The sequence below is a fragment of the Armigeres subalbatus genome, chromosome 1 (assembly GCF_024139115.2).
Source record: "Armigeres subalbatus isolate Guangzhou_Male chromosome 1, GZ_Asu_2, whole genome shotgun sequence".
NCBI lineage: Eukaryota > Metazoa > Arthropoda > Insecta > Diptera > Culicidae > Armigeres > Armigeres subalbatus.
In genome coordinates, this window is record NC_085139.1 from 43,803,720 (window position 1) to 43,825,091 (window position 21,372).

Sequence of the window (21,372 nt, forward strand, 5' to 3'; positions counted from 1 at the left end):
TGCCCGGTATAAAGCGAAAGGAGTTGATAATGCCTTCTTTAAAAGAACGCGAAAGGAGATGATAATGCCTTATTTAAATGAACGCGTCAGCCCGGTATAAGGCGAAAGAAGGGGTAACGCCTTCTTTTAATGGTTGCATCTGCCCGGTATATGGCGAAAGGAGTTGATAATGCCTTCTTTAAGAGAACGCGTCTGCCCGGTATAAGGCGAAGGGAGGGTGAAGCGGAGTGGAAATGTCCCGAGTGGAATATTAAGACGCTTCTACCACGATATATGAAGTGTTTTATGCCGAAGGCGCGGCACTGGTCTTTCGGTTTTTCTAGTTCAAACACTCAATTACAGTTAGAATAAAACTTTATTATTTATGTATCACTTGTTTGTACATTTATAAACTTCTTTTACATTTAGCACTTATTTATTACAATTATTTCAATTAACACCTTTCGTATAATTATAAACTCGAATATTTTCCTTTTTACAAACTTTTGCACTATTTCCCGTATGACAATGTCTCTCCCAGAGATACTAACACTTTTTATTTATCGATACTTATTCTGAGACTCTAACACCGATTTTCGATTTTACCGCGACGGACTTTTTAACTGTTCACTTATGCTTTTTTCAAAAAGTTATTTAATTTAAACTTAGATCTCGATTCGTGCACTAGTCACGAGTGTCGAGGTGTCTAAGGGACAACCCTGATTCAATTGGAGTGTTCGGTAGGCCGGCTAGGGAAACCTAGAAAGCGCCGAATTCCAATAAAGGTGCTGCTGAATATTTGGGACTGACCCCGAGCTTGGAAAAGCGCACAGTATATATAGTCAATCCGAGTTCTGAATTTCATAATGATTTCATGAATTGCATTAGACTGGACTTTGGACCCCACGAAAGATCCGAGAATCCTTAAATACCGTAATCATTTTCTTCATCCCACATTTATCTGTTCAGACTATGTGGTTTTAATTTCAACTTCGTAAATATCCTCAATTTTTTTAGCATCCATTGATTACTCAACTTTGCATTCTTTATGGATGCTCCCTAAAGTTCTTTTTCACGAAATGCTTAATCAACTTATTTGAAAAATCCATAAATTCCGAAACATCTTCCTTTTTATTCCAAATTTTTTCAACAGTTATTTAATTTCTTGTCATAGATTACCCAATTCAGCCTTAATATTGGACTTCCATACTTTACGAAACTTTGCCCCCTTTTTGGATGTTCCCTTTGAAATTCTCTTGGAAAAATTCTGTTCTCTTTTCACTCTCTAAAACTCTCTTATTTCGAGCACACATTCAAGTGGCTACTTCAATTTACTAATGTATTAATTCATATAATTTTTTGTATAAAATGAGTATCTCTAAGGTCCTGCCCCTTTCTTTACACTTAAACTTGAACATTGCTGTCTCACAGAGTAATGTTCAACAAGTCCCAAATGTTTCATAATGCATGATACTACTAAACCAACGGAGTTGTGAAAACATTCACTTAAAAATCTGTATTCGAACCCAGCATGGGTTCTTTGTAAAACAGCGTACCATACCGCCGATCAATTAACAGCTACCGCTTGTATTACTCTTTGATTTTAAGTATGCTCTTAAAAATCAATCAATCAATATTTTTCTCTTTCTTTCAACTGGGCTTTGAATTAAATTCCCTTTCCCTAAAGAATCATTACCCCTTCGGGTCGGCTCTTCCTTTTCCCGAACCACTAAGACCCCAATATCAATATTTCTTTTCAAGTTTATATTGGTAAGAACAAAATCATGTTCTCTCTGTTTTTCATACTGGGCAACAAACCCCTTTAAATCAATACACCTGTATACGTGTATGTAGATTCAATGAAGACTCTTATTGTCTCTATCATTTTGACTAAGTTATTATTCCGCGCTCCTCACCCAAACAAATTCTTTCCTTAGTGTCCTATACATATGCGCCAATGCATCATCATCAATGACGATCGCGGCTATGTACCGCTTTATCGTACACTGTCCAATATGTGAGCACGTTTGAACATGTCAATCCACCGCGCTCCAGTTAAGTAAATCTGACTAAGCTGTTTTCGCCGGTTTCGCCAAACCGTGATAAGGGTATGCGATATTTCACATAACTTTTAAATTGATGAAAAGTAAATTAACCCAACAATTCCTACATGCAACATTTTTAATTTTTGTTGATTGCTTAAATTTCTTTGCGTTGAGTAATTGAATATATTCGGCCTTGTTTTTATAATGCCATCAGTATATAAAATTGTTTTAGGAAGGTGTCGGCACATAAGGCTGTGCAAGGGGTAACGCTTTCTTTAAATGGATGCAACTGCCCAGTATAAAGCGAAAGGAGTTGATAATGCCTTCTTTAAAAGAACACGTCTGCCCGGTATAAGGCGAAGGGAGGGGTAACGCCTTCTTTAAATGGATGTATCTGCGCGGTATAAGGGGCAATTGAAACTTTGAAAACAACTAAATATTCTGGGAGGCCTTCCTTAGCTGTGCGGGAAGATGCGATGTTGCCAAGCAAGACTATGCTGAAGGAGGTTGGGTTCAACTTCTGGCCCGGTCTGTCAAATTTATCGAAAAAAAAATTCGGCTTTTTAGGTATAAAAGTTTCAACGTGTTAAAGGTAGCCTTTACATCTCGGGAAAATTTTCCGCCGGAATTTGATCCCCATGTATTTTGAAGGGGGCTGGGATTTTTATTTTCCGTGCCCAAATTCCGAAAACATCGCATATGCAAAAATGCATGGGGAAAAATTCCGCGAATCTAATTTCCGAGGTGTGAGGCTACCTTAATTCTGTGTTCAACGAATCCAAAAACAATGGTATATTGGCTTAGAAACCTCGCAGGTAATAATTGTGCGAATGCTGAATGAACAAAGACTATTATTATTAATATTCCGCGGAATGATACATTCCGCCAAAAGTCATTCGGCGAAAAGGTACAAACCGCCAAATGTCGTACCGCGAAAAGTTACAAACCGACAAATGTTATTCCGCGAAATGTTCAACCGCGAAAATGAATTCCGCGAAATAGTTGTCGGTGAAATGTTATACAATCGTCTTTTTGCATTCTCATAGCTGTCTGGAAAGTTGAATTTATCGGTTTCGTATCTTTTCCCAGTGAACTTAAGTGTCCTTTCAATAATTTGTTCTGCTCTTTCCGTATCCCTTGATTTGGGAAGATTATTAACTACTTTGAATCCAAATTTTTCTGTGTCGAAATGATTTTTCATCATGTTTCGCATCTCTTGGTCTTCTTGTATTACCATGACGTAGTCCTGGGTGACTTTTTCAACTAGATTTCCAAACACGATCCATCCTAATTTTGTTTTTATTGCCATGGGTTCCTTTTCGTTTCCCATGCGCCGTTCCAGTGGGAGTAAAAGATGCGAGTGTTCCAGTCCGATCAATAAGGTTGGTCTAACTGACTCGTAACTATTGATTGTTAAATCTTTTAAATGAAAATATTTTTTCTTCATTGTTTTCATGTCCAAGGTTTGCATAGGAAGCTGCAAATTTTCGATTATTCTGACGCCTTTCAAAGAAAATTCCTTGTTGGAAGGTCCGGTAATGGACACTTGTACTAGTCGGCTAGGAGTTTCCTTACTTAAATTCTGTGTCCATGTAAGCGTTAGTGGCAGCTCTTTCCCTTTTAAGCCTAATTCGTTGGCAATTTCCTCTTCCATTAGAGTTGATGATGAACCTGCATCCAAAAATGCAAATGTTTTTATTTCGATGTCTCCATTCTTCATTGTGACAATCAAGTACAATCTGGTAGTATATAATTATAGGTCTTAGGACCTGATTATTATAAAAAAAAATACTTTTATTCACAAATTCTTATAATTAAATACACTTACTGTTTCATTTACTAAACTAATTCGAAATCGAACGATCCGATACTAACTCTAACACTGACTGCCCGATCGATTCTGCATCGATCCCTATTTAATACCTAAACTTGTCCATTCTGCACTTTGCTGCTCGGTGCGGTTGGCCTCTCGGAATGTGCTGACGGCTGCTTGGTAACGAGGTCGGTCTCCTCGAAAGGTGCTGACGGTGGCATGATGGCTGGGTGTACTTTGGACATCAGTACTGAGCATAAACGGGGCGCCTGGCGCATAATTCCTCCGGGGTTAGAATAAAGGACGTCCCCGGACTTTCTCCTAATCCTTCTGAGATGGTTTGTCCTCTCGACTTCCAATCCTGATGACTACTCTCTTTCTACAAAGACAAGTTACTGTTATGACAATAATAATTACGCCGTTGATAATCCTCCGAAAGTGGCAAGCAGTAGGTTCCTGTACTCGAACTGCTTCAATCTGACGTGGTCCAGTTGCTTTCTATTATGGATGGTTTGTTCCTGGATACGGGGAATGTCGTGCTGTTTCGCGATGTTCCAATTTATCGCAAGATTAGCGAAGGCTCCTTGTATTTCCTTCGCGTTGTTGACGATCTCTTCTGAAGTAAAAACTTGCTCATCCACCTGTACGCTGCAATTATGGAACGTTAAAACGAAATTTCCGCGAAGCGTACGGTTATGTGGTCCACAATTTGACCTCAATTGTGACTCTTTCGCGTTATTTATCAAAATTTTGTTTTTGTCTAAAAAGCTTTCTTCTTGGATAGTATTTTCTGGATGGGTGGTACTAAACAAGTTGTTTCCACTCCGAATTATGTATGGAGGGAGATGCGTTATAACAGAGTTCTGCACCGTAAGGGGTACGATTTGAATGATTTCGCAGTTTCCTTTAACTTTTAGAATTTGCCAAATGTATAACAAGAGATTTCCTCTAGTTGCTATTTTTGGTTTAGCAAAATTTAAAGCTTCTTCAGGGAATTGAGTATGTATCCTTTGTTCATTGAGTAAAGTTTCCATGGTGAGAATTTCTTTGAGTGAGAGTAAATTACTATTTGCGAGTTCTATCCGGGTTCTTAGAACTGTATCCTCCAAGTCCTCTAGGATTTTGTTTGTCGTATCCATGTACAGCAAGAGAGTAATGGCATCCATTTATTCCAGCAAAATTTTGTTCTGTACTGATTGTTGTTCGATGAGCTTATTGATGGTTGCCATCATTGCATCGATTCTGTTATTTAGTATATTGTTGATTTTAGTTTGCTGGTTGTTCTGCGATGTCAGGTCCGCTAATGTGGTATTGATTATTCTTAGGTCCTCGGCATCCGGGGATCCTGCAATCCATTTCCAAGCGACTTCTAGTGTGTCCCATCTCTTGGTTCTTCTTGGTTTCATCGGCTTCAGTTGATGCAGGTTGTTGACAAGTTCCCTACTCTTCTGTAAAATATGGTTTGAAATTGGAAGGTCCCTATTTACCTGGCTAGCTATCTTTGCAAATAAGTAAACATTATTTTCCAAATTTGTGACATCTATCGGATGGATAATTTTAATTTTAATAATTTAGAGGTAATAACATCAGTGAGTGCATCTGGAAATATAAGAGAAGTCGTAAAATGGCATAAGTACTTTCAATTAGGTTTCCTTAATCTTTTGATCTTATTTTTATGTCGTTTAATTTGTCTGTTGTTTTTGAAAGTCCTGTCAGCTATGTTGTTTGCGTTCATTGGCTTGTCTCTTGGGTCTATTTTTTTCCTTATGTTTGGTAGGAGGTATACCTCTCGATTGGGATCTAATTGTGGTGGATCTTCCTTGCTTTTGTTGCGTTTTTCCTGGCTAATCACTTTTCCTAAGTTTACTTTTACTTTGTCGAATACTTTTTGAGCATTTTCCTCGATTTGGTAAGGGTTGACCAAATTATTATTATTAAAAATGATCTCATTAGGCGAGAATTTTGTAGCAGAATGAATGGACTCATTGTAGAGAGATATTGCCATCCTAACAAGGGTTTTAGTATCAGTATTCGGAAATTTGTATTCGTTTGAATTTATAATTTCGATCATAGTTGAATGTGTCTTTCCAACTTGTCCATTAGATTTCGAACAGGATGCGTACTCTAGTTCAACGTTTAGGGCATCTAGAAAACTTTTCAATTGTAATGACATAAAAGTTGTTTCGTGATCCGTAAAGATTTTCCTTGGTGTACCATAAACGCCAAAATAGCTCGCCAAAGCGCTTTTCACATCTGTTAGATTTTTAGTATCCATATAAATCATCTGCGCATGTTTTGAAAAGGAGTCTACAAGGGATAAAAAGTTATGCCTGTTGATTTGAAAAATGTCCATATGGACTCTGTCGAATGGTTTGTCTGTAGTGGGTCGCGGAGATAGTTTAATGTTATATGGTTTCCTTTCGTACTTGTGCATATTGCACATTTTGCATGTTTGGGTAACCGTTTTAATTTTTGATACCATCTTGGGAAAAAAGTAACATCTTTTCAATTGGTTCTCGACTTCGGTCACTCCACGGTGGGCACGGTCGTGTTCTTTGTTTATGATTACGTCTTGTCGTTGTTCATTAGCGACGTCCTCTACTTGCAACTGTGTCAGAACAAATTGTCCCTTTTGGTTGAAATGCTTTTTGGATGATTGGAATGATTTTTTCTGGTGCTATTATTGCTGTTTGTCGGTCGTCGTGATATTTCAACAAAATGTCTGTTATATCGTCTTCGTTATATTTGTCACTACAGATAATGGTTCTACGATAATTTGGAAACGGTGTCTCTGTTATATCGGTATTTAGTCTGGATAGTCGTAAAATTATTTGGTTTCTGTAATAGTTTATCGGTCTCTCCACGCAATGTATGTAAAAATCATCAGAGGATTCCGCTGAGTGGAGTGGATCGTCTCGCCGTCTGATTCGTTTCCTGGATCATTCTCTTCAATTCGTAATTCTTCATCAGGGGGCTCTTCAGACAGGTTTGCATCATTGTCTTGTTGGTTTCCTTCGGTTGGAGGTTGAGCTTCGTTACTTGATAGATCGCTGTCCAGTGCGTCTGAATCATTACCTAAAATTGAAGAATTTGTGTAATTTACATTGACATCACAAATTTCTTCAGTTTTCCTGCTTAACGCGTCTGCGACTACGTTGGTTTTGCCTTCTTTAAACAGTATTGTATAATCGTAGTTTTCCAGCTCCGTTCGCCAATTTAAGAGTTTTTGATTTTTATTACAGTTTTTGATGTACTGTTCTGGCTTGTGATCTGTGAAAAGGGTGAATTTATTTCCATAGATTTATGATTTAAATTTGTTAACTCCCCACATAATGGCCAAAGCTTCCTTCTCGATGGTGCTGTAGTTTGTTTCGCATTTCGTTAGTGTTCTACTAGCAAAAGCAATAGGTCTTTCAATCTTATCTTGTGTCTGTGATAAAACTGCGCCGATTGCGTAAAATTGCTGGCGTCGGTCGTTAATATAAATGGAAGCTCAAAATCAGGATATGTGAGAACTTGGTCAGAAGATATGATTTGTTTTAATTTGGAAAACGCGGCCTTGTATGCTTCGTCATTGGTGTCTACCGTTTGATCTTTTTTTAGGTATTTCGTCATTGGTTTGACAATTTTTGCATAGTCTCTAATAAACCTTCTGTAGTAGCCAGAAAGTCCCAGAAACTGTTTAATTTGTTTTGGGTTTTGTGGTAGTGTCCAGTCTAAAAATTTTCCTATCTTTTCGGGATCGGGCTTAATCCCTTCTTGGGTGATTACATGACCAAGAAATTCTGTTTCTCAACGCATGAATTCACACTTCTCAAGTTGTATTTTAAGATTAAATTCTGAAAGTCTCTTTAATACCTTTGTCAAATTTTGAATGTGCGTTCTCAAGTCTTTTCCAATAATTATAATATCGTCTAAATAGACAAAACAAATTGTGCCAATATATTCGATGAGAATATTGTTCATAGCGCGCTCGTCTCTATTTGAATATTATGTGAAAACAATTGCCTGGCAGGGAAGTAATTTTCGTAAGGTATGCTAACATTGGCTATTTCTAAAGTCTCTTTCTCATAATCAATTTTAGCTTCATTATTCGCCAAAAATTCGGATCCTACTATTCCGTCGAAGAAATCATGAAAATGTAATTCGTAAAATGTTTGGCTAGGGAGTCAATAACCAATAAGGTTCGCTATTCCTTTTTTGTTTATGGTGTGGTTTCCTGAAATGTTTTTAATGGTTGTGTTTTTTGTTGACTTACAGTTTGCTACCACTCCAGGCCAGATAACACTTTTGTTTGCTCCTGTATCGATTAGAAGCTTAATAACCTGTTTTGTGACGTTATTTTTACTTGTTATATACGGTAGGTAATTTAGGTTGCCGAGTTGATTGTCCTTCCCCAACAAAAATTTAAGTCAATGTTACTGTAGTTCGGACTTTCATGGTTTAGGGGAACTGTCATCGAAAGAACTGATCCCCAACACGTTTAGCTTAGAACTGAGAACTTTATTGAATTTTACTTACAGAGTTTGAATGTTTGAATTTTATTTGCTGGTGCCGTGTGCACCGTTTCTGCCCAGTCCTTCTTGATGCCTGGTGCACCAGAATCGCTGACTAGGCAGGCGTCGGGTGACATCGCTCAACGTCTCGGCTGCTTCTGGATTCGTCTCGCGTTCCGCCGCCATCTCCAGATTATGAGGACGATGATGATCGCCAGCAACAACAGGCCGTCTATGGTGTAGCCTGCTGCCTCGATTGATTTCGTTCTCCACGGACGCTCGCCTCAAATGGCCACATTGTAGTTGGTTGCCGTTGCTGTGAGAATGGTACTGCATTGTTGCGGCACGGTCGAAGTAAATTCTGGATCGAGTTCAAATTGTTGGGTGCGCATTTCCTGCTAACAATGCGCTCGACTTGTTGCTGGGTGGTGCCCGTCCGCTGACAATTCTCGGAGGGCACATTTTCTGCTGCGTTAGGGACTTCTTAGCAGGAATTCTGTCGCCATATGCATCTATGTTGTTTTCCTCGATCGACAGTGCAACAAAGTTGCAATCGACCGCGCTTTCCTGGGGTAGCCATCATTTTGACTTATAGGGCAGCTACCTATTCTGACTTTGAGTACCTCCAACATCTTTGTTTCGTTTGATTACATTTTCCAAAGCATTTTTTTCTAATGTACTCATGTGATCGTCTCTAATCTCCTAATTTGTGAGGTCGATTTGTTCCAGTGATTCGGTCAAATCGAACGGATCATTTGTAGCTATTGCGTTGGTTTTACTATCCTTTTCGAGATCAAGCTCAATTGAATTGATTTCGATTGGAGCTTTTGAATGATTTTGTACTGCTATGTAAGCTGAATTATTCAAACTTTTATAGAGTCCTGGTAAAATGGTAAACTTATCGTGAGTTTGTTCCTCTTCGATTAGAAATTCCCCATTCTTTGCTGTTTTTACTTTAACAAATTGAAATTCCTGCTCAGTGAAATTTATTTTATCGTTGTCTGGAAACCTTTTCTGCATCTGAATAGTCTTCCTTCCCACTTTTGGTAAGTTTTTGGTAATATCAATTTGAGCGTTCAAGTCTCTGAGAGACTCATATCCAATTACCCGTCGAAGAATTTATGAAATTTAAATATGTAAAAATTTTTTTTTATTAATTTGGAGTGGATCAAAGGTAGGGTAAAAGTTCCGTTAGTCGTGGGTGTTCCTATAGTTGTGGTACTACGAATTTTAGAGAATAAACAAATTAATCACAGCAACCCACCGTACCGGTCAATTAGTTGACCTGTCATAATACGTTAGAGACATAAACATCGTTGGAATTTCTTTGAATCGGTAAGATATCTTTAAAATAGCTTATCTTTTTCTCTCCCTTGCACCAATAGTTGCGGTAGTGTTCCAATAGTTGCGAATCACATACAAAATCTATGGGATTCGCAACTATAGGAACACGAATAACAAAATACCGCAACTATTGGAACACTGCACCAGAATTGGAGGATATATTTCAGGTAACAATAAAGGATTATGATGCAGTTTTGACACGCTCCGTGTAAAATAGAGTTCATGAGCTTTCAGATGATCTCTCAAGGTAAGAGAAATGAAGTATAGATGAGGTGTAATCGACCAATTAGTGCAGGATTGAGCATAGTTCCTCCACTATTGGGTCATTTACCCTAGCTGATTTCGTGATATTGTGCATTCCACTTATGTTCGTTACTTTTATTCCATGTTCATCCTTACAGTTTTCTATGTTCACATGATCGGGTGAAAGGTAATTTTTGTTCGCACCTGTGTCGATCAAAAACTTCATTTCGCCTTTCGATGTTTGTATGACGACGTAAGGGATAAAGTTTTTTTTATTTGATGTGCTTCGCCCACGTGAAAATTTAACTCGTCGACAAAGTACTCATCATCATCTGACTCCAAAACCGAGTCGTCTGGTTGTTTACAGGGGGTTTGGGTTTCAGATTCTTTTGCGTTCGAATTTCTGTGTTCACATTCCTCTTCGTCATCGTGGTTGTTCACTTCCATCCTGGATTTCGCTGTTTTCATAGAGACGTCGTCGTCCCGAATATGTTTTTGGTATCTAAATTTTCCTGAGTTTGATTTGTTATGGTCTGAATATTGGTTATTTTTCTGGTTATCGCTTCTATTTGGACTAAATTGTGGTTTATTTTGGTGCCCTGTTTGTTGAAAATTTGGATTGTCCGTTCTATTTTGATTGAATGCTTTTTGGTTGAAATTCTGAATTTTCGGGTTACCCGTCCCTTGCCTATTCTCCAGTTTTTGCCTAAAAGATGCATTTGAATGTTGGGTAGTGATCTCATGAGCTTCCTCTAATGTTTTTGGCCGATAACTTTGGACCTACATGGCCAAATTCTCGCCGTTCAGTCCGTCGATGTATCGTGTTAGAGACATCAAGCTGATCAGTTTATTGACTGCTTCAGTTGAAGATCTATAATCTTCCATCTGTGCTGCTGTTGATTTTATAGCGGTGTCGATAGATTTTACTCTGTGGAAATATTCATTGAGGGTGTATTTTCCCTGCTTAATAAAAAATAAAGATTGGATGTGAGACGTTATGTCTCTTCTGTCCCCAAAGGCATTCAAGGGGACTTCTTTGATATCTGCCTATTCTGTTGGGTTCCCCGCGGCTATAAGGACTTCGCCGACAATTCACTTAAGACTGAAGACTCAATTGCACTGCACTTATTCTTATAGACTATTATAAGTAACAAGAGTCTTCTTTATTAGGTGCCAATTTGTATTTACGTTTGATGCAACTAGTGCTCCATTTGCTTCACTACGAATTTTTCTTCTAATTGTTTTATAGATTACATAAAATCTTTTTTCAATCACGCAATCACCTAACTAGAGGTGCATAGAGTTTTAATAATCTTTCTGCGTCGTGAATCCAAATGTTTAACTCACTAGGATCTTCTGTAAAGATGAGTAGATCTTTCACAAAGTCTGGAATCTTTGAAATAGAATTCGGATTATGGGCGAACCATTCGCATGTGGCGAAAACAGTAGGGGATCAAAGGTATCAGTTGTGGCTTGAGGCACGTTTGCAAGTTCTAGTGCGTAATTTCTATCAATGAGGGCTTGTAGTTGGTTTGGCTCCCTTTCTAAGTTGAATCTTTCAAATTGGTTAATTATATCTTCAAATTTCGTATTTTTTTGTTTCAGAACTTTCACCTTATCACTTTTTTGTCGATCTCTCTTCCCTTTTTTTATTATAGACCCTTTAAAGTGTTATTCCGGGTCTTCAAATCTATTACAATGTTTTATATGTCACATTTTTTCAAAAGTTGTCACTTAATCTTATTCGAACACTAGGGATTGTGGTCACCTGGTATCGATGATTCTTGCCGTCTTCGGGTCTTTGGGTTCTCTTTAGCTACGTTGTTACGTTGCTACTCGTACGTTGTACGAGTTTATGGACCTTCAAGGCAAATAATATCAGGACCGTTATCATGATTACCGTCAGCTTCAATTCATGTTGGGAATGGTATTCTGTATGAACCTTCTGGTTCTCGATGACGGTGACCTGTCGGTCACCAATTTGTTTGACATCCTGGCTCAGGTCTTTCGTTTTGGTGTTTCCCATGGTGTAGTTGTTTGTAGGTCTAGTTAATTGGACTGTGCCATGGCGAGGCACCTCCCATAATTTAAAATTACTTTTTTGTGAACCAAGCAATGTTTTCATATTACGTCTATCAGCGAAATCTGTTTGTTGATCATGGGTTCTTTTCCGTATGACATTACCCTCGGTGATTATAACAAGTTCCTACTCTGCATTTTTTCTTCTCTGCTTTTCATCATGGTAGGCTTGTAGTACCTTTTCAGATTTGTTGTTCACTATATTAATATTTTCTTCCATTGATTTTAGTTTTTCTTTGTTTGTGTGGATAACTACCTTAATATCACTTTTATATTTGTCCATTTTTTCCTCAAACTGCTTATTCATGTCTAATTTGACCGACTTGATCTTTTCCTCCATTTCTTGGTTGTTCTTGTTTTATATTTGGTCTGCATACGACATTTTATTCTGGTCTTCCACTATCTGCTTGGTCTTCCAAAATGGTAGGTTTTTGTCGACCTTCACTTTGATTATTGCCATTTCCTTTTTTAACGCTGAACACCCTTTGGAAAAAGAGCCATGCGAGCCTTCACAACTCATCGGAGATGGGTACCATGGCCTTGTCTCTAGTTTTGCATAGCACAGTTTCACTTCTTAAAGAGGGGAGGGGGTTGTGCCGTTCACGATCAGAAGGAAGATATCCGTAGGGGTTTTACCATCGTCTCGCCCTTTCACAATTAGTTTTACTTCACTTATTCATTGGCTGGATAAACTTTTCAATAGATCGGTGTCGCTTTCATGTTTCACATCTTAGCAGAAAACCACTACCTTGATGAGTTGAGTGTTTTATGTTCTTACACGGTAATTGTTACTCCGTTACAGAGCTTTCCAATTTTTCCTATGTTTTTCAATTTTTCCTATGTTTTCTATGGTTCTCATTTTTCACAGTGATAAAAATTCTACCGTCTTTTTTTGCACTGGCCACTTCTCCACAATGGATAAGATCGGAATGACCTTCCCTTCTGACTACTACTAAAAAGTTGATAATCTAGCGTACCTAGAACTCTCTTCTCTTCATAATAGGTAACAAGAAACTTATTTATTAGGTGCCAATTTATGTTTACGTTTGATGCAACTGTGCATCATTTGCTTCACCACGAATTTTTCTTCTAATTGTTTTACAGATTACATGAAACTTGTTTTTTTTTTCAATCGAGCTTTTCTGGTTGAGTGCATAGAGTTTTACTAATCCTAATCCAAATGTCTCTGTCGCTGTCAAATGTCGACCTTTCTGTTTTTTGTTTTTTTTATTGATGACTTGTCACTTATTTTGATTGCTTTGATTTCTATTTTCACTTGTATTTTACTTACATATTATATGTATATAAATTATGTGGTGGAAAAAATGGAGTTTACTGGGGAAAGTTTTCTAAAGTCTAAAAGAATTTTTCGAATTGTTTAAGGTTAAGGAGAACGCGACTGATTCGATCGGTGGTTTTACACAGAATGAATTTTACTTTATTTAATTCTTAGCTTTACACCTATTTCTAGTAAGGCACCTCCTAAAGCTATCTAGGGGCTGTAAAGAGAATGAAAAATAATAATACGAGGAAATGTCCCAACTTTTATGATCGCCTTCCGTTCTCGCTCCGATGTGATGACACGTGTGCTGCGGTGCTTGGGAGAATTAAGGTTCCCCCAAACACACGCGACGCGACAGTCGCGTCGCGATTCTATCGCTTGGCGACAGAGATTTTGTCGCCGTTGGTATGGAAGCGTAAATAGAACATTGCCTGCAGCGACCCAACGATAGGATCGCGGCGACTAGTTGTCGCCGTCGCGGTGATGAAATCGCTTAGGTCTGGGGGAGCCTTTACTGGATGCGATGCGACAAGTGTTGATTAATCAACCAGTCAATCGGTGCGTACGGGTGACTGGTTGGCGTTGCGTTTATGGCGGTGATAAATGTTTCCTGATCTGTCAATGCATTCGGTACTAATGCTGAAGATGCGTTGATTGTGGTAACGTTTGATAATTGTCTTTCCTTCCGTTGACTTCGGGTAGATGGTTGAAGACACGTTGTTTGAATTTATGAATGCTGGAGAATATTTGTTATATGTTTGGTAATGGACGTTCCTTCCGTTAACTGCTCCACCCCTAGATTCGAATAGTCCCGATTCGAATAAAGTTGGATTGTACGGCTCTTTTCAGTGGTTTCTGGCAGGTGTTTTTGCGGCTCTGTATTGGTATTGTGGCTGAAATGAGAGCTTACGATTTGTTTTAGCGATGATATAGGTGATTAGGATTAGGCCAAGGAGAATGCTGACGGATGTTACTCCTACTGCTGAATAAAACTGCAGATCATTGCTTGCTGTTATGTAATCTAGATGATTTCGGTTCTCTAGATTTAGTTTATGCAGTTTTTCAAGCGAAATTATTGGCTCGAAGTTCCTTTCACTAATTTCCAATCCGTTCAGTGGCACGAGAATTGGGAGAGATGTGCCATGATATTCCAAGTTGCTGAAATTTTTATTATTGATTTTAATGGAGCAATTGCTGAAATATATGAGCGAAGGTCCCGATAGCTGTCTGTCGGATAGTTGACAACTGGTCGTAACATTGTACTTCCTTGATCCTGTTATCACAACATGGTTGTCCGTTATCCTCTTTGCTTCAGAAGTTTCGTGGTTTTCTGTGAAGATACAACTTACTGGAAGGCCGTTCAGGATTTTAGAGTAGCATTCATCGTTGGAAACATTGATCAAATGTCTGAGGTCGCAAATGGTGTTTTGTTCGATGATTTGACATTGTCTTTTCACGAAGTAGGTGGCTTCTGCGTTGGCTACGGCGACTGGCGAGGGAAGTTTCAAAATTTTATTGTCAATGGGCAGTGGTTCTAGTAGGAAGTTACTGTATGTTTTGGGTTCTATTTGTGGAACCAGAATAATAAAATAAATTTTTGACTTTTTATATAATGCTTTTATGCCTAAAAATTCGTATGCCTGATCTGTACTTATTAAAGTTACATTTTGTTCTTCAAGTCTATCAATAACGAATTTCATTTCGTCTGCTTCTAGGAAATTCTTTGAGATCACTTTAAGTTTAGCTAATTGAATAGTTTCAAAAATTAAATCGAAATGAGATTTCAGGATTTCTAAATGATGGGAAATTTTAAATACTTGCCTAAGAGCTGTGGCACGGCAAATGCTGGGTAAAGCGTACCATTGGTACTTCGCGTACCTGAAGGAATAAAATAGACCCCATCTCGCGGTCCTTAGCCTCTTACCCAGCAACTCCTATCCCTACCTCCCGCGGTGCTGGCCGGGATACGAGCAACCTTAGGGAAGATCGGGTAACCAACCCCGGTGGGAACTATGGTCGTATGCTGACAGGGAAGGGGGGGTTTGCTCCTCTCCGGAGGTGCAAATCTTATTGAGCGTCTGTTCTCCATGTCAGGATCGGCTCACAACAGCGTCTGTTCTCCATGTTAGGGGCGGCTGATCATCGTCCGAGTGCCAGCGAGGGACTCTTAAGTGAAACTGTGCACCATGGTCCACCGGAAATTTAGGGGGTTTGGTGTCAGGCCCTGCAAGCCAGCCTTTAAAAAATCATAAGCAACGAACAATCAACAAGAGAGTACGGACCGGAACCATCGGCGAAGACCACTGCGACGAAAAGGGACTAGCGATTGGAAACTCGGTTCGTGGAACTGCAAATCTCTCAACTTCATCGGGAGCACACGCATACTCGCCGATGTGCTCAAGGACCGTGGATTCGGCATCGTAGCGCTGCAGGAGGTTTGTTGGAAGGGATCAATGGTGCGAACGTTTAGAGGTAATCATACCATCTACCAGAGCTGCGGCAACACACACGAGCTGGGAACAGCTTTCATAGTGATGGGCGATATGCAAAGGCGCGTGATCGGGTGGTGGCCGATCAATGAAAGAATGTGCAGGTTGAGGATCAAAGGCCGGTTCTTCAACTTCAGCATAATCAACGTCCATAGCCCACACTCCGGAAGCACTGATGATGATAAGGACGCATTCTACGCGCAGCTGGAACGTGAGTACGACAGCTGCCCAAGACACGACGTCAAAATCATCATAGGAGATTTGAACGCTCAGGTTGGCCAAGAGGAGGAGTTTAGACCGACTATTGGAAAGTTCAGCGCTCACCGGCTGACGAACGAAAACGGCCTACGACTAATTGATTTCGCCGCCTCCAAGAATATGGCCATTCGTAGCACCTACTTCCAACACAGCCTCCCGTATCGGTACACCTGGAGATCACCACTGCAGACAGAATCACAAATCGACCACGTTCTGATTGATGGACGGCACTTCTCCGACATTATCGACGTCAGGACATATCGTGGCGCTAACATCGACTCTGACCACTATCTGGTGATGGTTAAACTGCGCCCAAAACTATCCGTCATCAACAATGTTCGGTACCGACGACCGCCGCGGTACGACCTAGAGCGACTGAAGCAACCTGATGTCGCCACTGCATACGCGCAGCATCTCGAGGCAGCGTTGCCGGAAGAGGGTGAGCTCGATGGGGCCCCTCTTGAGGACTGCTGGAGTACAGTTAAAGCAGCCATTAACGACGCAGCGGAGAACAACGTCGGGTATATGGGTCGAAGTCGACGGAACGATTGGTTCGACGAAGAGTGCAGACAGATTCTGGAGGAGAAGGACGCAGCGCGGGCGGTTGCGCTGCAGCAAGGTACCCGACAGAACGTGGAACGTTATAGACGGAAGCGGAGACAGCAGACCCGCCTTTTTCAGGAGAAGAAACGCCGCCTGGAAGAAGCGGAGTGCGAGGAGATGGAACAGCTGTGCCGTTCTCAAGATACACGCAAGTTCTATCAGAAGCTCAACGCATCCCGCAAAGGCTTCGTGCCGCGAGCCGAAATGTGCCGGGATAAGGATGGGAGCATCTTGACGGACGAACGTGTGGTGATCGAAAGGTGGAAGCAGCACTACGAGGAACATCTGAATGGCGCTGAGAGTACAGGCAGTGAAAGTCAAGGCAGCGGAGGAGATGACTACGTCAGTTCAGCGGACGATGGAAGCCAACCAGCCCCCACCTTGAGGGAAGTTAAGGATGCCATTCAACAGCTAAAGACCAATAAATCAGCTGGTAAGGATGGTATCGGAGCTGAGCTCATCAAGATGGGCCCGGAAAAGCTGGCCACTTGCCTGCACAAACTGATAGTCAGAATCTGGGAAACCGAACAGCTACCGGAGGAGTGGAAGGAAGGGGTTATATGCCCCATCTACAAGAAAGGCGACAAACTGGAGTGTGAGAACTTTCGAGCGATCACCATCCTTAATGCCGCCTACAAAGTGATATCCCAGATCATCTTCCGTCGTCTGTCACCATTAGTGAACGAGTTCGTGGGAAGTTATCAAGCCGGCTTCGTTGACGGCCGCTCGACAACGGACCAGATCTTTACTGTACGGCAAATCCTTCAAAAATGCCGTGAATACCAGGTCCCAACGCACCATCTGTTCGTTGATTTCAAGGCGGCATACGACAGTATAGACCGCGTAGAGCTATGGAAAATTATGGACGAGAACAGCTTCCCTGGGAAGCTTACCAGACTGATCAAAGCAACGGTGGATGGTGTGCAAAACTGTGGGAAGATTTCGGGCGAACACTCCAGTTCGTTCGAATCGCGCCGGGGACTAAGACAAGGTGATGGATTTTCGAGCCTGTTGTTCAACATTGCGCTAGAAGGTGTCATGCGGAGAGCCGGGTGTAACAGCCGGGGTACGATTTTCAACAGATCCAGTCAATTTATTTGCTTCGCGGATGACATGGACATTGTCGGCCGAACATTTGCAAAGGTGGCAGAACTGTACACCCGCCTGAAACGTGAAGCAACAAAAGTTGGACTGGTGGTGAATGCGTCGAAGACAAAGTACATGCTTGTGGGCGGAACCGAGCGCGACAGGGCCCGCCTGGGAAGCAGTGTTACGATAGACGGGGATACCTTCGAGGTGGTCGAGGAATTCGTCTACCTCGGATCCTTGCTAACGGCTGACAACAACGTTAGTCGTGAAATACGAAGGCGCATCATCTGTGGAAGTCGGGCCTACTACGGGCTCCAGAATAAACTGCGGTCGAAAAAGATTCGCCACCGCACCAAATGTGTCATGTACAAGACGCTTATAAGACCGGTTGCCCTCTACGGACAAGAAACATGGACAATTCTCGAGGAGGACTTGCAAGCACTCGGAGTATTCGAGAGACGGGTGCTTAGGACCATCTTTGGCGGTGTGCAAGAAGACGGTGTGTGGCGGCGAAGAATGAACCATGAGCTCGCCCAACTCTACGGCGAACCCAGTATCCAGAAGGTGGCTAAAGCCGGAAGGGTACGATGGGCAGGACATGTTGCAAGAATGCCGGACAGCAACCCTGCAAAGATGGTGTTCGCTTCCGATCCGGCAGGTACGAGACGGCGTGGAGCGCAGCGAGCGAGATGGGCAGACCAGGTGCAGAACGACTTGGCGAGCGTGGGGCGTATCCGAGGATGGAGAGATGCGGCCTCGAACCGTGCATTGTGGCGTCAAATTGTTGATTCAGTGTTATCTGTTTAGATGTTAACTAAATAAATGAATGAAGAGCTGTGAAATTATGGTTGCTTTTTATATTATTGATTATTTCTTGTCTTGCTAATATTATCTGTTTTTTAATGACTTCTTGTTGATTGTTGACTACGCTTATGATTTTGTTTATTCTTTCTTGAAGTTGCTTGTTTATTTCTACCTGAATATTATTTTCTCTAATTAATTTGTTTTTCGAGACTCTGAGATCGTTTATGTCTTTGTTAATTTGTACAAGATCAAGATCAGCCAGTGCCAATAAAGTTGAACAATCCTCTTCTATCTCTTTTTCTGGGATACAAATTACTAAACTGTTTTGCAACCGTTTGATATCTATCGGACAGAAGGTCCGTGACGTCCTTGAAGTTTGGGAATATCCTTAGTCCATTTATTATTGTGTAAATGTGGTCTAGTAATGGTTCGTATTTATCTAAATCTATTTCATGATAAATTTTATGATGTCCAGTTTTAATAAGGCAATTCCCGGTTTGAATAGTGATGAGTCCGGGGTTTTGTGATAAATCGTGGATTTGAATAGATTGCGAAAGAGCTACGGGAAGGGTAAGGGTAGCTATCATCAAGTTAGGATAGATGTTCCTCATCTGTGGATGAAAAATGCAAAAGAAAAAAAAATGATTTATTAAATGCGTTTAACGTTGTCTTTATGTATTTGCCGGTCAGAGTTATCGATTATAATTTTGTCTTTATTCTGGACTACTGTGACCGGTAAATATTGTGGCTTAGTTTTCTTTTTGATACCTTGAACCTTTTTGTAAACGGTTTTATTGCATTCCAGGTGTGGTCCTTCCTCTCTCGTTTTGTTGTGGTAGGCAAGATTCTGTTGCTTCGTTTTCTCGTGCTGAATGATGACCTCGTCATATATTTTATTTCTATTTTGTAGCATTTGCGCTACATCCAGAGGTCGCTCTTCTCCATCTTTTACACCATAGAAAACTTCTCTTGGTTTCATTTTAATAGCAGAATGAATACTATTGTTATAAAGGGTAGCAGAAATTTTGAAAATTTCCTTGTCGGTTAAATCGTGGTATTTAGGTTTGATGCATCGAAAAATTTCGGCAAGGGTGGAATGGAATCTTTCAACGGTACCGTTACTGGTGCTGTGGTTCGGTGGGGCGAAAAACATATTGACATCCATATCACTGAGTAAGCCTCTAATTTCAACGGACTTAAATGCGGGTTCATTGTCGCAAACAATGAGACCGGGGGATCCATAGAGTGACATAAATTTCACCAGTCCTTTCCTCACGTCGCAAATTGTTCTCGATTTAATTGGGATAAGAATGCCAAATCTGGAAAATTTATCAACTATTGACAAAAATAAATTTGGTGCAGCGATAAATATGTCTGCATGAATAATTTCCATTGGTTTCTTGACATCTGGAGTTGATCCATATTTTACTTTATATGGGTGTCTGTCATATTTGTTTTGGTGACAAATATCGCAGAGCTTAATGAAGTGTTGAATTTTACATTTCATCCTTGGAAAATAAAAACGTTTTTGGATTTTCTGCTGGTTCTCCCATATTCCTCTGTGGGCAGTATTATGGGTGTCGTTAATTATGACGTTTTGTTCCTCGGCAGTTTTCAAGTCGATTAAGAGTTTTTGAGTTATAAAGATTTTAAAAGGTTTTCCTCTACTAAAATAGTTCTTGTAAACTATCTGCAAAGTTTGTATGATTTTTTCTGGACATAAAATACAATTTGATCTTCTGAGGTCTATAAATTCTTTGAACATCTTTATAAGAAAAGGTTCCTTAAAAGATGGCTTAGTGATCGTTCTTCGAAATACTCGAGGAAATATCTCTTCAATTGTTTCTTCTTCCTTTTCTCCAATTTTCAAAAGAATTTGATTACTGAAATGATTCAGAGGTAATTCTGTGCAAGGAATAAATACTGAATCGTCTGTATCGGCTGAATGGGCTGTAGCTCCATCTGAGGAAGATTCGTTCTCAGATGCGGCTGAAGAAGTTTCTTCTACATCGTTAGCATTAAGTTCTTTTCTTATTCTAGAAAGACTATCTGCTACTACATTTTGTTTTCCTGGTCTATATTTGATTTCGAAATCAAATTCTTCTAGGTATAATCGCCAATGGATAAGTCGGCAATTTGAATCTTTCAAATTGAGGCTATGTGTCAGTGGTTTGTGATCTGTATAGAGCGTAAATTTCCTTCCGTAAAGATACGGTCTGAAATATTTACATGCCCATACGATGGCCAATAATTCCTTCTCAATAGCGGAATAATTTTCTTCTGATTTATTGAGAGTTCTTGAAGCGAAAGCTATTGGTTTATCGCTACCAATTTTTCCTTGTGACAAAACTGCGCCTACTGCATAATTTGAGGCATCTGTTGTCAGTACAAACGGTTTTTCAAAGTCGGGGTATTGTAAAATATCGCTTGATGTGAGGATGTTCCTGCAATGCTCGAAAGCATTCACGAAACTAGCGCAATGATTTATTTTTTCTCCTTTTCTTAATGCTAGTGTAAGCGGTTTGGCTATTTTCGCAAAATCTTTAATAAATTTAAATTTAATATTTTCATCGAAGCATGTCGATTAAGGAAATTTCTTTCTTCGACTGCTGCGTCGAATGCTTCTTTGAGCGTTCTAGGTTTCCTTGCTCTGACATTTCCACCTATAGGCTCTTTTAAACCAGCCAAGAAAACTTGAAGGGCATTTTCTTGGTGGGTTGTCACTCTGTCTTCTCTCACGTTAGCGTCTGCTGTTGAGAGGTGAGTGTGATTGATTAACAATGATAATAAATGTTGAACTTCTCCGAAGAAGAGTTCGATTTTTCCATTTTGTTGCAATTGGAAAAGC